Source organism: Notamacropus eugenii, chromosome 5, assembly GCF_028372415.1.
Source record: "Notamacropus eugenii isolate mMacEug1 chromosome 5, mMacEug1.pri_v2, whole genome shotgun sequence".
NCBI classification, from domain to species: Eukaryota; Metazoa; Chordata; class Mammalia; order Diprotodontia; family Macropodidae; genus Notamacropus; species Notamacropus eugenii.
Window position 1 is genome coordinate 167,789,534 of NC_092876.1, and position 19,968 is coordinate 167,809,501.

Genomic DNA, 19,968 nt, shown 5'->3' on the forward strand with positions numbered 1-19,968 from the left:
TCTTTTCAGCTCTGATCTTTTTATCAAGAATGCTTGAAAGTCCTCTATTTCATTGAAGGATCATTTCTCCCCTGAAGTATTATACTCACTTTTGCTGGGTAGATTACTCTTGGTTTTAATCCTAGCTCCTTTGACTTCTGGAATATTGTATTCCAAGCCCTTCCATCCCTTAAGAGCTGCTAGATCTTATGTTACCCTGATTATATTTCCGCAATACTTGAATTATTTTTTCCTATCTGTTTGCACCATTTTATCCTTGGCCTGGGAACTTTGGAATTTGGCTACAATATTCCTAGAAGTTTTCCTTTAGGGTTGTGTTTCAGGAAGTGATCAGTGGATTCTTTCAATATTTATTTTATCCTCTGGTTTTAGAATACTAGGGCAGTTTTACTTGATAATTTCATGAAAGATGATATCTAGGCTCTTTTTTTTTTTGATCTTGGCATTCAAGTAGTCTTATACTTTTTAAATCGTCTCTCCTGGATCTATTTTCCAGGTCACTTGTTTTTCCAATGACATATTTCACATTTCACATTGGCATTCCTTTGGTTTTGTTTTATGATTTCTTGATTTTTCATGAAGTCATTAGCTTCCATCTGCTCCATTCTAAACTTTAAGGAATTATTTTCTTCAATGAGCTTTTGGAACTCCTTTTCCATGTGGACAATTCTGCTTTGCAGGGCACACTTTTCCTCATTGGCCTTTTGGATCTCTTTTGCCATTTGGATTAGTCTATTTTTTTTAAAGTGTTATTTTCATCACCATTTTTGGATCTCCTTTAGCAAGTTGCTGACTTGTTTTTCCTGATTTTCTTGCATCACTCTCATTTCTTTTCCCAATTATTGCTCTACTTCTCTTACTTCATTTTCAAAATCACTTTTGACCTCTTCTGTCACCTGAGATCAACTCATATTTTTTTTTGGAGTCTTTGGATAGAGGAGCTTTGACTTTGTTTTCTTCTGTTTGCATGCTTTGGTCTTCCTTGTCACCAAAGTAAACGTCCATATTCTGATTCTTTTTCCTTTTGTAACTCATTTCCCCAGTCATTTACTTGCCTTTTGAGTTTTCAGTCAAGGTAGTTCTCTGCTTCCAGTGGGAGTAGGGGTTGTACTGTCAGCTGTTCAATCTCCTCATAATCTGTGGGCCTAGAGCTCCAGAAACAGTGGCTGCAACTACCCTTGTTGCTGCTATGCCTGCTGCAGGTTCCTCAGTCTCCTCCCCCCTCGGCAGCCCTGGTACTGGGGACAGACCACTCCACCCTCCTGCACTGGTCCCACAGGCTTTTCCCACTGACCTTACAATTTATCCTCAGTGTTTTGGGGTCATGATGTCTGGAAACTACAACAGGTGTGAGAGATTCAGTCCCCTGAAGGCCTAGTCAGATCCTGTCTATGCTGGTGGGGCCCACACTGGACTGTGCTCTACTCCCAGTGTGGTGCGATTGATACTTCTTGTCCACCTTTCAGTCTCTCTTGGGCTGGAGATTTGCTTTACTTGGTCATTGTATGTGTTCTGCAGGTTCAGAATTTGTTTAGAGCCATTTTTTACAGGTATTTGGTGTGCTCTATAAAGTCCATGCTGTTACTCTGCCATCTTGGCTCCACCCCCTTTGCCAAAACTAGCTGCTGAGCCTTATAAAAGATGCCGTAAGAAAAATGGTGGCCCTAAATAACATAATAATGTCAAATTTTGTATGTGATATTCAATCAAATATTATTTTAAATATATGCTTATATCATGTTGAATATGTATGTGGCATATATTTTGCATATTTATATATATATATAGTATATGTTTGCATCAGTACATACTTTCTCCCTGTAACAGCAAGTACCCTGGGCCTGCTGTACATGTTCTTTGATCTGCTTTTCTTAAAGGAAAGCAACTTTTTAAGGGGTCAACAATTACTTTAATCAAGCATATATGTCGTTTACTTAGTTCACAGGAAGAAGTCAGCACCCTGACCTTCAGTGAAAATGCAAACAGAAATCACAGCAGAAATTACAAACAGAAAGACCAACAGACAGGGCTTCCAACTGTCAGATCATAGACAATACACACATCATTACCAGAGAGAGATGCACCAACATCTGGATTTTCAAAGCTGGTGGGCTCCTTACTGGCTACCCACTGGCTTAATCACACAAACAATCTTCTAATGATTTGAGTCCCAAAGCAAAACCTCATCTCAGAATATATGGATACTTTTCCCAGCCAGAGGGCATGACCTTTATGACCCAGTGCCTCATTAGCAATCAACAGAAGATGTGGGCCATCATACACAACAAGCCTCCCCTGATGAAGCTTAACTTAATAGCCCCATTTGAGGCCCATTAATGGGCAAGGAAGATTTTTAACTCCTAATATAATCCCTTAATAGACTATACATTGTCTTCTTACTTTTTTATACTCCTAGTGCCTGGTGCAGAGACTGTAACATAATAAATGTTTTTTGATCATTTGATTCTTCATTCATGGATCTAGTCTTTCTTTTCCTAAAATTTCTTGAAACAGGGCTGTTCTGTGATTATTTCTATGTTCTTCACCTATGTGACTGCCTAGGTGTTTCACATTTAGGCCATGAGCTGCCATAGGCCAGAATAGTGTGGGTTTTAATGGACTGCATTATTATTGCTCGTCCTTGATTTTCAAAGATTAATAAAATCATAGGGTGATGTCTTGACTTGTCAGTCAGGAGGACCTGAATTCAAATCTGACCTCAGACTCTTACTAGTTTTGTGATCCTAATCATTTAACCTCTGTTTGCTTTAACCCACTGGAGAAGGAAATGACAAACCAATCTTGTATCTTTTTTTTATTCTAATATATAATTTATTTATTTTTCAGTTCTTAACATTCACTCCCACAAGAATTTGAATTCAAAATTTTCTCCCCATCTCTCCCCACCTCCATCCCAGGACAGCATGCATCCCATCCACCCCTTCCTCCAGTTGGTCTTCCCTTCTATTACCTACCCTTCTTCCATCCCCCTTCCCCTCTATTTTCCTATAGGGCAAAATAGATTTCTATACTCCATTGCCTGTATAGCTTGATTTCCAGTTGCATGCTAAAACAATTTTTAACATTCATTCTTAAAGCTTTGAAATTCAATGTCAGAATTTTGCACCATATCTTTTCTCCACATCTTCATCCTTCTCTCCTTTTCCCTTTATTCTATCTCAATTTCATTCAATAAAAAATTATTAAGCATTATTTTACAGGTATTGTGCTAAGTAGCCCTCAAAGAAGCTATTGTCTTGCTTTTCAAAAACCCCAATGTATCCCTCTCAAAGAGGGATCAGATGAGAATCCTTTACTTTGCCTCTCTCTAGCCCTTTCTATTTCTCAAAATTTTGACCTCATCTTCTATCTTGGAATGGTTCACCCATGGTAGTTTTATGGCCCTGGCTCTTTCAATTTCTTATTAGAAAGCTGGCCTCATCTCAAACTCCAAAATTTATGGGCATAGGAGCTGACAAATGGGATTAGAGCCCTGATCAATTCTTGGACCAGCATCTCTCTTCTGGCAGCAACCAAGGCTTTGTGTTTAAAAGAGGGTAGAGAAAACACGTGCCCTGAGGCACTGAGCACTACTCCCTTCTCTTGTCACAGGCTTGTAGGTATTTATTACCAAACATACACAGGCAGAGGTCAATTTACTTTCAAAGAAGTTTTTATTAAACTTATCCTGGCTGCTATAGTCACAAATGTCTTGATGATTATGGAAAATAAAGTTCTTTAAAAAGCATTATAGAACAGTCCTCACACTTTAAGTTGTCGATATATGTGTGAACTCTTTGATGTGGTCATGCACAAAAACAATGTTTTTCAAACCCATTCATCTCCACCAATCTTGTTATTCTTTTGCCTGTTGTCTCAGAAATTCACCATTGTGAATAATCTAAAGTGAGTCAGTACTTTCTCATATCCTTGTCAATTGTATGTATACCAATGAAGCAGGAGTAATCCAAAACAAGAAATATACTTCCCTACAAACCTTGGTTTTTGTATGTGACCAACTAATCATGTGCCATTATATGGCATTATGACATATGGAATTCTACCCATGATAGGTTCCAAATATTTAATACTTTGGGGGTATTAGCTGCTTATTTAAGTACTAGAGTAGTCTGGGGCTTCAGATTAGGAGCCAGAAAGCATGCCCTTCATTGACTCCTATTATTTTAACCCTTCTGGTACTGGGTTTCTGATTTTCATTTCTTTTTTAATTTAAATTTTTCCTGATTTTCTAAAATAAGAATTTAGATTAAGTAATGTAAAGGTTTTCCTTCTGCTCCAGCAGGTAATCTCAGTGAACATTATCTCTCAGATGTAAACTTCGAAACCTAAAGACAAAAGGGAGAAATACTGGGAAGTCAAAAAAGGAGAGTTCTTTTTCATATAGAGAACCAGGAGTCAAGGACAGACCTTTCCTAATTAGATTAATAGTATCTTGTATTCATATTATGGGCATAATACAAAAAACAGACTGACATTATTATTATCATTGTTATCATCATCTTCATCATCATCTTTATTTCATGGTACTCTCAAGATGATTATATCCTATCTCCTTTCCATTATAAATCATGCTTATTTGATCCCTTTCTCACTATCTGAAGCTTGGCCTCTCTAAATGTGCTCATTCCCCTTTCCTGGGCTCTGTCCAGCTTCTCTGGCTGGCTTTAGGATAGCTGTACCCCCATGAGATCATGTCTGTATCATTGAGGGCATGTCAGCAAGCTCGTCTTTACTTTCAGAGCCATTGCCAAACATTCAGAAGGCCCCCTCAGGATTGATTACATGCCTTAAACAAAATGAATTAATTCAGTCTATTGTCAACATTATCTCCAAATGTTCCTGACTTTCAGTGACTTACTCAGAAACACTGAGTACCTCAAACTCTGAGTTTGTATTCTGAATTCTTATACATCAGAAAATAGAGAGATATCACCTTAGGACAGGGTCTAGTGTGATTCTTTGTCCTGAAAGGTTATGTAGTGCAAAGTACAATATGGACCTCAGGAAATTTTCCGTATAAATTCAAAGGGAAAAAAAAATCTGTGTTCTTTCTTTGTTATTCCACATACATGCATACACACATATGTATATTTATTTATCTCCAGCTGTTAGTGTTTTGATTATTGACTCAATTTATTTCATTTGCAGAGTGGAGACACAGCTACAGAGTGGAGACAAATTTCATGTGAAATTTTGGAGCCTCTTTATAAATATTATGTACAATAATATCTCATTTCTAAGTATCCAAACTTTTGGCACTCGTTCATCTGAAGGGACTATAGAACATAGAGTACCAGTGTGTGAAGGGACCTTACAGGTCATCTTGTCCAGTTACTATATTTTTCATCTCATACCACTGAAAAACCAAAGATAACTGAAAGAATGTCATATATGGATATGAAACTTACCAAGAGCCACTCCCTCTGAAAACATCCCATGAACATTATAGAACCTGTTATGTAACTGACCAGTTTGCCATCTGCAGGGAAGGATGTGTTCTCATTAGTTGTCAATTACAATAAATCTTAAGCTCTATCAACACAAAAGCAAGATTCAGTAGGGCATAATGGAAAAAACCTGTGGATTTTGAGTCTGCTGACCAGGGTTCACATCTTGACTTTGCTTCTTATTTTCTGTATAATCTTGGTCATGTCACTTAATTTCTCAGGATCTCAGTTTCCTCATCTTTAAAATAACAAAGCCAAACTATTTCATTTCAAACATTCTTTTCTGATTTTAATCAATTATCCATTTATTTGATCAACAGATAAAAGAGAAATTATGGGAGACCAAAAAAAAAAAAAAGAACAGAGATAAGCTGATAGGAAAAAAGAACACAAATAGAAGAGGTGACACATAGTAGAAGTAATGCTTGTGATTGTGGTGCTGAAGAAATTCATTTGTTCTTAGTTTCCAAAGAAGACTAATGACTTCACAGTCATGACTTGACTTGCTCATGAATTAGATTTAAGTGAGGCAGAGTTGTGCAAAGTCATTTGCCTCATTTTCTCTTCCAGAGTCAGCAAAGTCTACTGGCAGAACAAAAGTGAGATTGACTGGCAATGGCCCAGGATGCAGTGGATAATCTTGTCATCTTCGATGTCTGACCAAGCTCTAAACTCTCCACAATGCCTGCTTCAGCCTCTTTCATGACCATTGGAACAAATCATTCTCATATTCCCAGACCTCCAGGGGAAGTCTTCGTATACTTGGGGTAGATACCACCTAAGTCACTGACAAGTTTGAGGCCAGTCAGTTACCCTCAACCTGGTTTAGCCCATCTGCTACAACCCCTTTACTAGGGTTTTGCATTTGCTACAACTTCTTGGAGTCACGGGGGAGAGGGGAATGACAGGTGAATACCAATGATGGAAGTGTAGCCCTAACAATGAATTGACAAGTCCTCACACCAGAGGTGCTAGTCTTCCTTAAATACCCATCTACCCTAAGCTTCCTGAAGAAGCATTTGTAGTCAAAGAAGCACTTGACTTGGAATCAGGCCTGGGTTTTAGTCCCAGCTCTGCTGCTTCTTAGTTGACCTTCGGCATCTCTTGACTTTTCTAAGTGTAGGTTTTATCTATAAACACAAAATTGTAAGCTTTATCTATGAAAAATGCTGGGTGCACCTGCCTCATAGGGTGTTTGTATCTAATGAAACTAATAATGACAACTCAAGAAGACTCTCTACTAAGGTGAGTAACAGTTGGGATATGAATTGTTGAAATGAATTGTTGGAAGGATCATCCGTACTGATGAAATCATAGGTCTTCAGCAATAAATTACAAAACGGTATTTTGTTGTTGCTCTTGTGGCTATTGTCTTGAGTGAATAGTCCCTTGGACAATGATGAAAAATGATATAGAAAAGTGATGGCTAGGAAGGAGGAGAGAGAAGAAAGAGAAATTTGGCACAGAAGCCTAGGAGGATATTTAGTGAAATGCAAACTAAAGGGTACACACTAAGACAGTCTCTGAATGAATCATTGAAAAGCACAAGGAACACTAACTAGAATATCATGAATGTTTGAGGTCCATGAGTGATGAGAGAGTCCTGTTCACTTTAGTACCTGTGAGAACCTTACTGAACTTCATTCAGTGTCATACACGTCTACTATCATAGAATAGTAGTTATTGGACTCATTATAAGTTCCCACTAGTAAAGTAACAAACTAAAGTATAATGCAGTAGGATTCTAGAATCCATTCTATGGTATGGATTTAATTAATCAAAGAATCAACAAAATGTATTATCTATAATCCCCTCTTCATAACTGATCCTAAGCATGATATCCTTTGATCACTTCTAAGGGAGTAGATGGAGAGATAAGAGAAGCCATTATTTTGAACATGGGTAACTCATATCTGGGTTGAATTGCCATGTCTGACTCCATGTACATAATAAAGGAGTAAACCACTCATTGACCATTTTTTCTTTCTTCTGACTTTGGAACATCAAGACAATTGTTAGCTGCCTAGAAGGCTGGTTGTGGGGGGAAGGTGCCTTTCCTTCATCTGGACACCAACCTTGAATATATGGCCTCCTCTGTCTCTTTTAGGATTTTTTTTTCTTTCTTGACCTTAAGTCAATGAGCATCCTGAGATGGAGGAATCCATGTGATCTTTGCTCCAGATGACCTGAAGAAGCAGACCTTTGAAGTGGATGATGAACCCTTTGAGTAGCAGTGACTGATGGCAAGGATGATAGTGCCTATACTTAAAGCAGAGAGATATAACAAAGACAAGTGGACAGGAAGCAAAAAACTAGCCAAGTATGTGATTCCTCATGACACATCAAGAAATGAGAACTATGGGCCCAGCAGAGACATGGACCCTTAAAACTCATTTGGAATTCATATATAACAGGGAGCTATACCTGACAGAAAATTGGTAAGGACTCTCAAAAGGGAGGGGCAACTAGGTGGCACAGTGCATAGAGTGCCAGGCTTGAAGTCAAGACTCATCTTCCTGAGTTCAATTCTTGACTTCCAACATTTATTAGCTGTGTGACCCAGGGAAAGTAAGTCACTGAATCCTATTTGCCTCAATTCCTCACTTGTAAAATGAGCTGGGGAAGGAAATGACAAATTGCTCCAGTATCTTTGCCAGTAAAACCCCAAATGTGGTCACCAAGAGTTGGACACAACTGAAACAACCAAACAACAAGTCAAAAGACCTTTTTAGACTTTGCATTCTAGGAACTGGTAAGTAGCCATTTGTCCATGTCATTCATAAACATATGTTTCACTACCTTTCTCCCTGAAAGTTTAACTTACCTCATAGAGCTTAATTATATAAGAGAAGAGAGGGAATGCTTTCTAGCTAAGGGTGACAGTCATTTCAAATGACTCTAGTCTGGAGGAGATGAAGTATCATGTGTGAAGAAAAGAAAAGAAAAACAAAGGCCAGTTTGTCTGGACTACAAAGTGTAAAAAAAGTAGTATAATGGAAAGATAGTTTGGGTTCAGGTTGCAAAAGGCTTTATAATTCAAATAGAAGGAGATTATATTTGATCCAAAAAGCAATAAGGAATCATTGAAGCTTATTGATTACTAGAGTGACATAGTCAGATGTGCACTTAAGAAAAATCACTTTATCAGTTGTAAGAATGATGCCTGGGAATGGGGAGACAGGGAGACATTATGAGATATTTGGATAGTCCAGGCAAGAGGTGAGGATGGCATGGAATTAAGATAGTGGTCTTGTGAGTGTGTTCATCCTTTGTTGCCAAAGAAGACCATGACATCAGAGAAATAATGTCATGACTTGCACTTGACTTTGTTTTGAATGAGGGAGGGCTATGCAGGTCACCAGCCTCACTTCTCCTCCACAGCCACCTGAATCCAGCAACCAGATATTCATCAGGATGACTGGAGATGACCCAGGATGAGGCAATTGGGGTTAAGCAACTTGTCCAGCAGCTAGTGAGTGTTGAGTGTCTGAGGTGAGATTTGACTCAAGTCCTCTCGACTCCTGCACTGGTGCTCTATCCATTGCACCACCTAGCTGCCTCTGGCCTTGTGAGTATAAATAAAAATTAAGACAAGGTATTCTTAATCCAAGAATATACCTGTTTATATCTATCTATCTATCTGTCTACCTGTCTACCTGTCTATCTGTCTGTTTACTTTATCTATCTATCTATCTATCTATCTATCTATCTATCTATCTATCTATCTATCTGTCTGTCTGTCTGTCTGTCTGTCTGTCTGTCTGTCTATCTATCTATCGTCTATCTATCGATGTCTGTCTGTCCAAATATATGTATATATACACACATGTGTATATGTGTGTAATACATAATATATTGCATGTAATATATACATTATGTATATCAATGTCATTTCTTTCCTTTGTAATACTATGTATTTTTTAAAAAGACAAAGCCTTTTCACTTAGGACTAGGATGAACTATTTTAAGACTCCAACAACTTAGTGGCTTTTTCCTTTGTTATTTGAATCTTCCATATGTTTCCCTGTAGTGCTTAATCACTTAAATAGTTTTAAGCTGCTTTCAAGGAGAAAGGCAAAGGAGACAGGAAAGTCATCTTATCCTGCAGATCAAGGTGGGTGACAAAGAAACCTATATTTGGATGATCTCAGAGGTCTTTTGCAGATCTAAATTCTATGATTCCATGACTCTAGAGAGAAATGGTTCCAATAAAATAAGAGGGGACACCAAGGAGATTTGGAAAGTCCTGACTACCCTGTTGGTGGAGTAGGAACATCACAGGAGGCACAGAGCTTTGTCACCTCAAAAACTAAGAATGGTGCTACTGTGATCTATCAGGTTACTGATGTAGACATAATAAAAAAATGTTCTTAATGCTGCTGACAAAGCAAAAGACTCTGAAAATGACAGTAAAAATTTTCTACAGCTAGGAAAACTACCTAGAATAAGGTTACTTCTGTCTTTGATCCAATAATTATTTTTGCAGAAAGGCAGTACTAATTTCTTCTATGATGAGCTTGTAGTTCATTATGTCAGTCAGTCAACAAAGATTTATGAAGCACTTACTATATGTTAGGCACTGTACTATACAGGATACGGAGAAAGGCAAAATCAAAACAAAACCAGTAAAAGTCCTTGCCCCATTCTGATAGAGGAAACGTAAACAACAAGGAAAGTACAAGATATAAACAGGTGGCAGTAACCTGAAAGGAGAAAGCATGAGTAGCTGGGGGTGACTTGGAAAAACCTCCTATAGAAGGTGGGGCTTGAATTTTGTCTCAAAAGAGGACAAGGAAACTAAGAAGGGGCAGAACACAGTGCAGGATTTAAAGGTAAAGGGAAGCCTAGGCACCATCTTGACCAGCCCCATCATCTACAGAGGAAGAAATTAGGACCTAGATAGGGGAAATGCCTTGCTCAGGGTTACACAGAGATTAAAAAAAGCACAGTTGGGCTTGCAAACCAATTCAACAATGGATTTGGACTCAGAAAACCTGTGTGAACATATTCAGTCAGTCCTATATCCCATATAATATACATCTAGAACTGTAGCCACAGGTTATTTCCATTATAGTAAGTTATATTCACAATACTAATACTATATCATCAGAAAAATTATATTATGAATATTATATATATTTTACTAAGGGAATGGTGATTTTATCTTCTAAATTAATACATTTTTTCTTTTTAAAAATATCCATCTATATTTTACTTATTTCATTAAATATTTTCCAATTACATGTAAAAAATTAACATTCATTTCTTAAAATTCTGAATTCCAAGTTCTCTCCATTCTACCCACCACTCCTCCAAGGGAAGCAATACGATGTCAATTATACATAAAGTCATGCTAAACACAATTTCCATATTAGACATGTTCCAAAAGAAAACACACAAAATGAAGGAAAATGAAGTTTAAAAAAACATGCTTCAATCTGCACTCAGAGCTCATCACTTTTCTCTCTGGAAATGGAATGCATTTTTCTTTATGGATGCTTTGGAATTGTCTTGGATTACTGTCTTGATCAGAGTAGCTAAGTCTTTCACAGGTGATCATCCATACAACACCATAGTTACAGTGTACAATGTTTTCCTAATTCTACTCTCTTCACTTCACATCAGTCCACGTAAGTCTTCTTAGGTTTTTCTGATATCATCCTCCTCATTTTTTTATCATCATCATAGCATAACTTTTTCAGCCATTCACCAAGGTTACAGGAAGTTTCTGAAGTTTGTTGAGTGTGAGAATGATATAGTCAGACTTATGCTTTAGGAATATTATTTTGGTAGCTATGTAGAAGATGGATTTGAGAGAGAAAGAGAGGCAATGAATTAAGTTAATGACCCTGTGAGTGTAGCAGCAAGGACCTCAGCATACACAGGAAGGCCTTCTGTAGAGGTTTGTAGATCTACTTTTCTCAAAGGAAAGCAACTTTGGAGGGTTCAGCATTCTATTTTAATCAAGCTCATATATTATTCAATTAGTTCAGGGAAAAACTCACCAACCTGAACTTCAGAGAAAATATAAACAGAGAAATAAACAACAAGAGACAGGGCTTCCAACTGTCAGACCATAAGCAATACATACATCACAGACCAACAGACAGATCCAACTGCGTGATCATTACATACATACAGTTATCAGAGAGAGAGAAGCACCAACATCTGGGTTTTCAAAGCCAAGGGGCCCCTAAAGGGTTACTCAGAGTCTCTTTGGACAAACTAACACCTCCAATAAGTAAGACCCAAAATAAAGCCTCACCTCAGAGTATTTATAAACTTTTTAGAGCCAGAGGGCATCACAACCTTTGAGAACCAGTGCTTCATTAGAAATTAACAAAAGTTGTGGACTTTCCTACAAAAGAAATCTCCCTTAATCAAGCTTCCCTTAATGGGCAGGTCCATTAATGAATGGGGCAGAACTTTAACTCTCATTAGCATAATTGTCATTACAGAGAGTTAACCTAGTTTATTACCTCTCTTTCTCTGTAGAACTGGTAGACTGGACAGGTCAATGGATATGTAGTATTGTGAAAAAGGCATCAATTATAAGCTTGAAATTGTGAATTTAGGTGATGAGAAGTATTCTAGTTTCCTTTAAAGCATAAATTTTACTTCTTTCCAACTTCTACCCATTACTCCTAATTCTGACTTCTAAAAAGAACAAGTCTGACATATCCTTCTGATATTTGAAAACACCTGTTAGGTTTCCTCCCCATACCCTTCTCGGTGGTTCCCTAAATTTTATTTTCTATGCTCAATATCTCCAGTGCCTATGATCTAAAGGCCCTTTTCACCATCCTTGTTGATCTGTTCTCCAGGATGTGCTTTTTATTTTATCAGAGTCCTTCCTGTATTTGGCTACCAGAAATGAATACTTTACATATGAGACCAAGGCAGCATACAGAAGGATTATCACCTCTCCAGTGCTGGACATTAAATTAGCCTAAAGTCACATTAGCTTTTTGATTTGCAATAGCATTTGTAATTATCTGTGTGCAAGATGGAAGGCTACATTTGTTAATGATGATCAATAAAAATATATTCTCCTCATAAGGCCTGTTAGCAGTGCTATTGGAGACACCACTAAGATTACAATGATCACTCATTTGATGGTGCTGGAAATTTTGTTGTAAACATGCAGCCTGGCCCATTCATAGAGACAAATTCATTGTAGTGAAGAAATAGTGGAAGTCTCTTACAAAGTAGCTAAATCCCACCAAGAACCATTTTCCAATAAGACACCTCTAACAAATGTCAGATTTCCTAGGATAATGATAACAACATCTGGCATTAGTTTTTTTTTTCTTTTATTGGGGGAAGGGATAAATTAATTGCTTTTCAAAAAACCGAATTGGTCTAGGTTCAATTATCTACTACATGGGAGGCTTAAATATCTAGAATACCTTTCATTTGTCCATCATTACAAGATAACGGGAATTTATTACATTTGTGTTTAGAGAGAATCCTGATTTTTCATGACTTTTTTCAGATGTGAGATTCCAGACATAGGTTTATTATTTTTATTTTGTATCAATACATAATTAATAAATAACATTGATATTAATATAATGATACTTTTTGTAAAAAAAAATTGGCAAGAGTCCCTAGGTGAGGAATCTTCCCTGACCAAGGCATATTGAGAACTGTTCTGCATTATGGAGCCTTCAGGAACTGTCTGAAGACACTGAGAAGTCAAGTAGCTTGTCCAGGGTTATGCAACTAATATGTGTCAGAGGGAAGATTTTGATCTAAACTGTTCATTTTTCATTAACTTATTTTAAACTTAAATACTAAAACTTAAAAACAAAATAGGGAAAAAAAGCATTGCTATTGCACAGCAGAACATGAGATGATTCAAAACATACAGCTATAAATTTACATTTCAAGAAAGACTATATAATAAAAACTCTACATTCTATCCAGAGCTGTCCATCTTTGCTTCCTTGTGAGATTTTTTTTTTTGTTTTCTGCTATATACTTTTACTTTGTTATTTTTCCCCCCTCCTTCCTTTTATCCCTCAAGAAGGCTGTCATTGAATGTGGAGATATGTAGTATACATAATGCGCATATATACATATACATATATATATATATACACATGCACACATGTATATATAGACACGATACATATATACACATACAGATATAGAGGTATACACACAAACATATAAATTTATGTATACGTTTATATACATCTACTCACATAACTATAATCATACTCATATGTACACATATACATTCATATGCGTCTATGTGTAAGACTGTCATATACTTGTTTGTCCTCTGTTTCTTTGAAGGTGGATAGCATCTTTCTTTTTCAGTGCAAGTCATTTCATATTTTCCAAGTCTACCAACTCATCATTTCCTGTACCACAGCAATATTCCAACCTTGTACTGTCTAGTTCTTTTAAATAATCTAAAACAATGTTGATTAATATGGCTGACATATAGTGTAATTTCCTTTTTTCTCTTTTGATTAAATCTATTTGAGCTTTAACTTTCTCTGAGATCATAATTACTAACCTTGATTTTTTTCTTCTCAAATTCTATTCCTGATCTTCATTTTATATTTGTGTATATCTCTCATATTTTATCCCTTCTGACACCTCTACTTCACTTCTACCTGCTACTTTGCCCTCCTGTTGCTTAACCTACCTGCTCCAAGATTCCCCACCCATTTTCCTTACCCTCTTGCCTCTCTCTGAATTCAGAAGACATCTACTATATCGTATACATGCGTGTGTAAATATATATACATATATATATATGCTATTTTCTTTTGATTCCATTAATCTAGACACCCTTCTATATTGGCCCCTACTTTCCTATTCCCTAACCCTTTTGTTTCTTTATGAAATTAGAAGACCTTTATTCCATTCTAAATATATATGTATATATTTTTATTCTTTCTTTAATCCAGATCTGATGTGAGGAGGGTTCTCTCTAAAAATCCCTACCTTATCCTCTTCTGCACTCTCTATCATCTTAGCCCTTTATCTATATATGCATTGTTTCCTCTTTAAGGCATTCCCAGTGAGAGAAGGGTTCCAGAACTTTCAGTCCTCCTTCCCCATCTGATTCTTATATATCAGTGATTCCTCTCACACCTCATTCGTTTAAGATAATTACTCTTTTTACCTTTTCCTAAACTGTTCTACTTTTTAGTATCATATATAGTATCAGATCTACTTTAATCTTTCTTTTGAATCTTTTGAATAATAATTCTAGACACATATTTTATATTTCCCCATAGAAAAAGTAAACCGTGTCTCCTTATTGAATCCCTTTTAATTAGTCTTTGATATTTACCTTGTACTTCTCTTGGACCTTGTATATATATTTTCTTTTAAGTTCAGGTTTTTTTTAAACAAAATCTTGATAGTCTGGCAATTCATTGAATGTTCTTTTTTTTATCAGTTATTTGTTGTTTATTCAGTATTTAGGGTTAGTATGACACTTGAGGAATTGGTTGTGTAGTTGTACACATACAGATCTTTTTATATAATATGGAAATTTACAGCTATTGATATATATATATATATATATATATATATATATATATATATATATATATATATATATATATATATATATATATATATATATAGGCAGACAAAATCAGGTCCTCCAGAAAGGTGATACATGGGGGCCATGCTGTAGTGCCCTAATGGAGGGGAGGCACAAAGGTAATCAATGCATCAATAAAGAATTACTGCTGTATGGTGTTTTGTATCCAGGAGTGTTGTCTTCTGGACCTAAGGGAATTTGTAGCACCTACATACAAAGCAGGTAGTTTATATACCTGTGGGCCACTGGCTCTGCTTGACACCAACCACTGAGACTATACAGGTCATATTCAGCATCATATGCAAACTACAACAGGGTTCTATTCCCCATATCTAACTTTAGGAAGAAACTAGAGTGTGTTCACAGGTTTTACACTTCTGGTGTTTAGTCGCTAATCAGAGGAAGGATTTGGTCTATCTGAGAAGCAGATCATACATAACCCCTCAACCCCTGTCCTGTTCTCTTTATGGCAGCACATTCAAAGGCTTTAAAATTGCAACTCCTTCTGGATTCCCCAAAGAGTATCTGCACTATTCTTTAAACGGCTCTCCTCCTCCGGATTCAGGTTGACCTTCACCACATCTGAAATGCCATTCTGCCCCAAGACACATGGGACACTAAGGAAGACATCCTCTTTAATGCCATATAGGCCCTTAATCATGGTAGAAATTGGATGCACTCTCCTAAGATTCTTCATAATGCTTTCTGCCAGATCTGCCACAGACAAACCAATGGCCCAGGAAGTGTAGCCCTTCAGTTTGATTACCTCATAAGCACTTTCAACCACCTGTTTATGAACATCTTTCCAATTTTCTGCATCAGAATCAGTTCCCAAAGAAGGATGAAGGTTCTTTAGAGACATACCAGCAAGATTCACACTACTCCACACAGGAACACTGGAGTCTCCATGTTCCCCAAAGACCCATCCATGACAACTTAAAGAATGGACACCAAGTCTCTCCCCCATTAGGTAATGGAAACGGGCAGAATCCAGATTGCAACCACTTCCAATAACACGGTTTTTAGGAAAGCCACTTAGCTTCCAGGCCACATATGTCAAAATATCCACTGGATTGGAAACAATAAGCAGCTTGCAATTGGGGCTGTATTTAACAATATTAGGAATGATGAATTTAAAGATATTCACATTATGCTGGACCAAATTAAGATGACTTTCTCCCTCTTGCTGATGTGCCCCAGCCGTAACAATGACCAGCTTTGAGTTTGCAGTCACACTGTAGTCTTTTCCAGAAACAATCTTTGGCGTTTTGAGGAAAAGGCTGCCATGCTGGAGATCCATCATCTCTCCCTTTAGTTTGTCTTCTATTACATCAACTAGGGCAAGTTCATCAGCCAATTCCTTTGTTAAGACACTAATGGCACATGCCATGCCAACTGCACCAACCCCAACAACAGTGATCTTGTTCTGGGGAACCTAGTCCTCCTTTAGGACATTCAAGATAAGCTGATCCTTGACAGTTGATGCCATTTTGGAGGGTAGCTGGGGGGATAGCTGGTCAGGCTGCGAAAGTTCTGAGATAGATGAGAGGTTGCTGCTCCCAGGCTTGCACCGAATGTCCTTTTTTCAAATGCAGGATTATGCTTAACATTGGTGGGTATGATACTTTTGGCTACAACCCCAGTTCTTTTGCTTTTCAATATATAGTGTTCCAAAAGCCTGTTGTCTTTTACTGTCACCAGTCTTAGGTCTTGCATGATTCTAATTGTGGTTCTATCATATTTGAATTTTTTTTTGGTTGTTGTTGTTCCTCATAATATTTTCTCCTTGACCTGGGTATTTCAGAATTTGACTATGATATTCCTGTAGGTTTTCCTTGTAAGATTTCTTTCAGGTCATGATTGGTGGATTTTTTTTTTCTATTTCTTCCCTATACCCCAGGACTAGAAGGGATTGTAATAATAAGCTGCTACAAATTAAAAATATATGTATATTCTATATTTTCTATATCTACTTCCTCCTATAGTTTCCAAGAAAATTCCAAGCTCTCAAGATTTCTCACACAAATGAGACAAAATTGCACCTCCAGGCTAGTTCCACTGAAACAGCAAGCCCTGGGGTTAACTGATTTGGGAGGTAGCCTTGTCCCCAGCCACAGGTATTTCCACCTCCCAGACAGTTTGAGGAGTTGATCATAATCGAAGAAATAGTTAAAGATAATTTTCCTAAAGCATTAGAAGAAGAGGAGAAAAAAAAACTGTATAGGTTGATATATTCTATAGTTTTAAGTTGCATAATTAGTATTTTAAGAGGCACAGTGTTAAGATAATAGAGATGAAAAACATTTATTAAACACCTACTATGTGCCAGTCTCTGTGTTACACATAGAGATTTAGAAGTATTATCTCACTTAATCCTCAAAATAATCTTGAGAAATAGATGCTATTATTATCATCATTTCAAAATATAGAAACTTAGGCAGGCAGATATTAAATGGCTTGTTCAGGGTCACACAGCTAATAAGTGTCTGAGGTTGTATTTGAACTGAGGTCTTCCCTACTCCAGGTCCAGAGCTTGATCTATTGTGCCACCTACCTGCTGCATGTATAGATGGATCTGTGTAAAGTACAGAAGAAAGAACCAATTGGTAATAGAATGGTGACTGCAATGTACTTGATTTGTAGAGAAAAGACACATAGTAGAGATAGTGGTTTCTACTTTATTATGGGCTGGGACATAATATATAGATAAATGGATCAGTTATGTGTGGTTGTATACAATCTCTAGCAATGCTACATTCATGATTATCATCACAACCTTTGATCACCATTTCTTGAGGTGTCAAGTGCTTGAAATCTGCCAACACCAGTAGGCTAGCAACTTCATGATGACCTTTTGAAAAATATATTTATTTTCAGTTTTCAGCATTCACTTCCACAAAATTTTGAATTTCAAAATTTCTCCCCATTTTTCCTTTCCTCCCACCCCAGAACAGCATATATTGTTATTACCCTTTCCTCCAATCTGCACTCCCTTTTATCACCTCCCCCCTATTTTATCCCCTTCCTTTCTATTTTCCTGTAGAGCAAGATAGATTTCTGTAACTGTATCACCAAGACCATATTCACTGGTGGTGACTATGAATATTCCAGTCACCAAGTATAAAAGACTCTCCATACAGAAGACAGAAGAAAAACATTTATTGAAACACTAGAAAGCCAAATCCCAGAACCAGAAAGCAAAATCCATCATGGTGACCAAGAAGTTAATAAACATGATCACAGCAGGGGGAAAAGTCATTCTCAAGCCTCCCTTCCCTCAGCCAGGGCCTTCTCACTATCAACTGTCACACTGTGTTAGTTGGCTTGTGTCAGTTTGCCTGCATTCTATACCCTCTGATCTGACATCATTCGCTCACTTCATCCCAGTTTCAGTCCACCCTTCCTGTTCCACCTCTTCAGCAAGCTCCTCCTACCACATGTGACTTAGGCTTCCAGGTCATTTAAGTGGACCATATGGGCCTATTAATTAATTAGAAAAAACTTTCCATTTAAATTACTATTACAGTAGCCCATTGCCTATGTAACTTATTGCCCAGTTGCATGTAAAAATGATTTTTAACAGTCATTTTCAAAATCTGAGTTCCACATTCTCTCCCTGCCCCCCCTCTCCACCCACTCTCATTGAGAAGGCAAACAATTTGATATAGGTTATACATGTGTAGTCATGCAAAACACTTCTATAACAGTCATGTTTTGAAAGACTAACTATTTTTCCCTCTATCCTGCCCTACCCTCCATTTATTCTATTCTCTCCTTTGACCTGTCCCTCTACCAAAGTGTTTGCTTTTGATTACCTCTTCTCCCAATCTGCCATCCCTTCTATTATCCCCACTTTCTTTTTCCCTTCCCCCCTCCTTTCCTGTAAAGTAAGATAAACTTCCATACCCAATTGAGTGTGTATGTTATTCCCCCTTATGTCAAACCCTATGAAAGGAAGACTTACTTATTCCCTCTCACCTTACACCTCTTCCTCTCTGATGTAAATTTTTTTCCATTGCCTCTTTTACGTAAGATGATTTACTATATTCTACCTCTCCCTTTCTCTTTCTCCTAGTATATTCCTCTCAACACTTACTTTTCTTTTTTAGATATCATCCCTTCATATTCAGCTCACCTTGTTCTCTCTCTCTCTCTCTCTCTCTCTCTCTCTCTCTCTCTCTCTCTCTCTCTCTCCTCTCTCTCTCTCACACACACACATATATACATATATGTATATATACGTATATATATATATATATATATATATATATATATATATATATATATATATATATATATATATATATATACTCATAAGTATATATTCCCTCCAACTATCCTAATACTGAGAAAGGTCTTATGAGTTACAAATATCATCTTTCCATGTAGGAATAAAAATAGTTCAACTTTAATAAGTCCCTTATTGTTTCTCTTTCTTATTTACCTTTGCATGCTTCTCTTGATTCTTGTGTTAGAAAGTCAAATTTTCTATTTACTCTAGATTGTCTGAAATTCCTCTATTTTCATTGAATTTCCATTTCCCCCCCTGAAGTTTAATAGTCAGTTTTGCTGGATAAGTGATTCTTGGTTTTAATCCTAGCTTCTTTGAGCTCTGGAATATCATATTCCAAGCCCTCTGATCCCTTAGTGTAGTGGCTACTAAATCTTGTGTTATCCTCATTGTGTTTCTACATTGCTTGAATTGTTTCTTTCTGGCTGATTATAATACTTTCTCCTTGAACTGGGAACTCTGGAATTTGGCTACAATATTACTAGGAGTTTTCCTTTTCGGATGTCTTTCAGGAGTTGTTTGGTGAATGCTTTCCATTTTTATTTTACCCTCTGGTTCTAGAATATTGGGGTAGCATTCCTTGATAATTTCTTGAAAGATGATGCCTAGGCTTTTTTTTTTTTGATCATGGCTTT

General features: G+C 37.0%; 1 pseudogene; it reads right to left on the reverse strand.

Annotated features, from left to right (window-relative positions):
- Nucleotides 1-15,238: 15,238 nt before the first annotated feature.
- On the reverse strand, nt 15,239-16,599 carry LOC140505425 (L-lactate dehydrogenase A chain pseudogene; annotated as a pseudogene).
- Between the last annotated feature and the right edge of the window lie 3,369 nt (nt 16,600-19,968).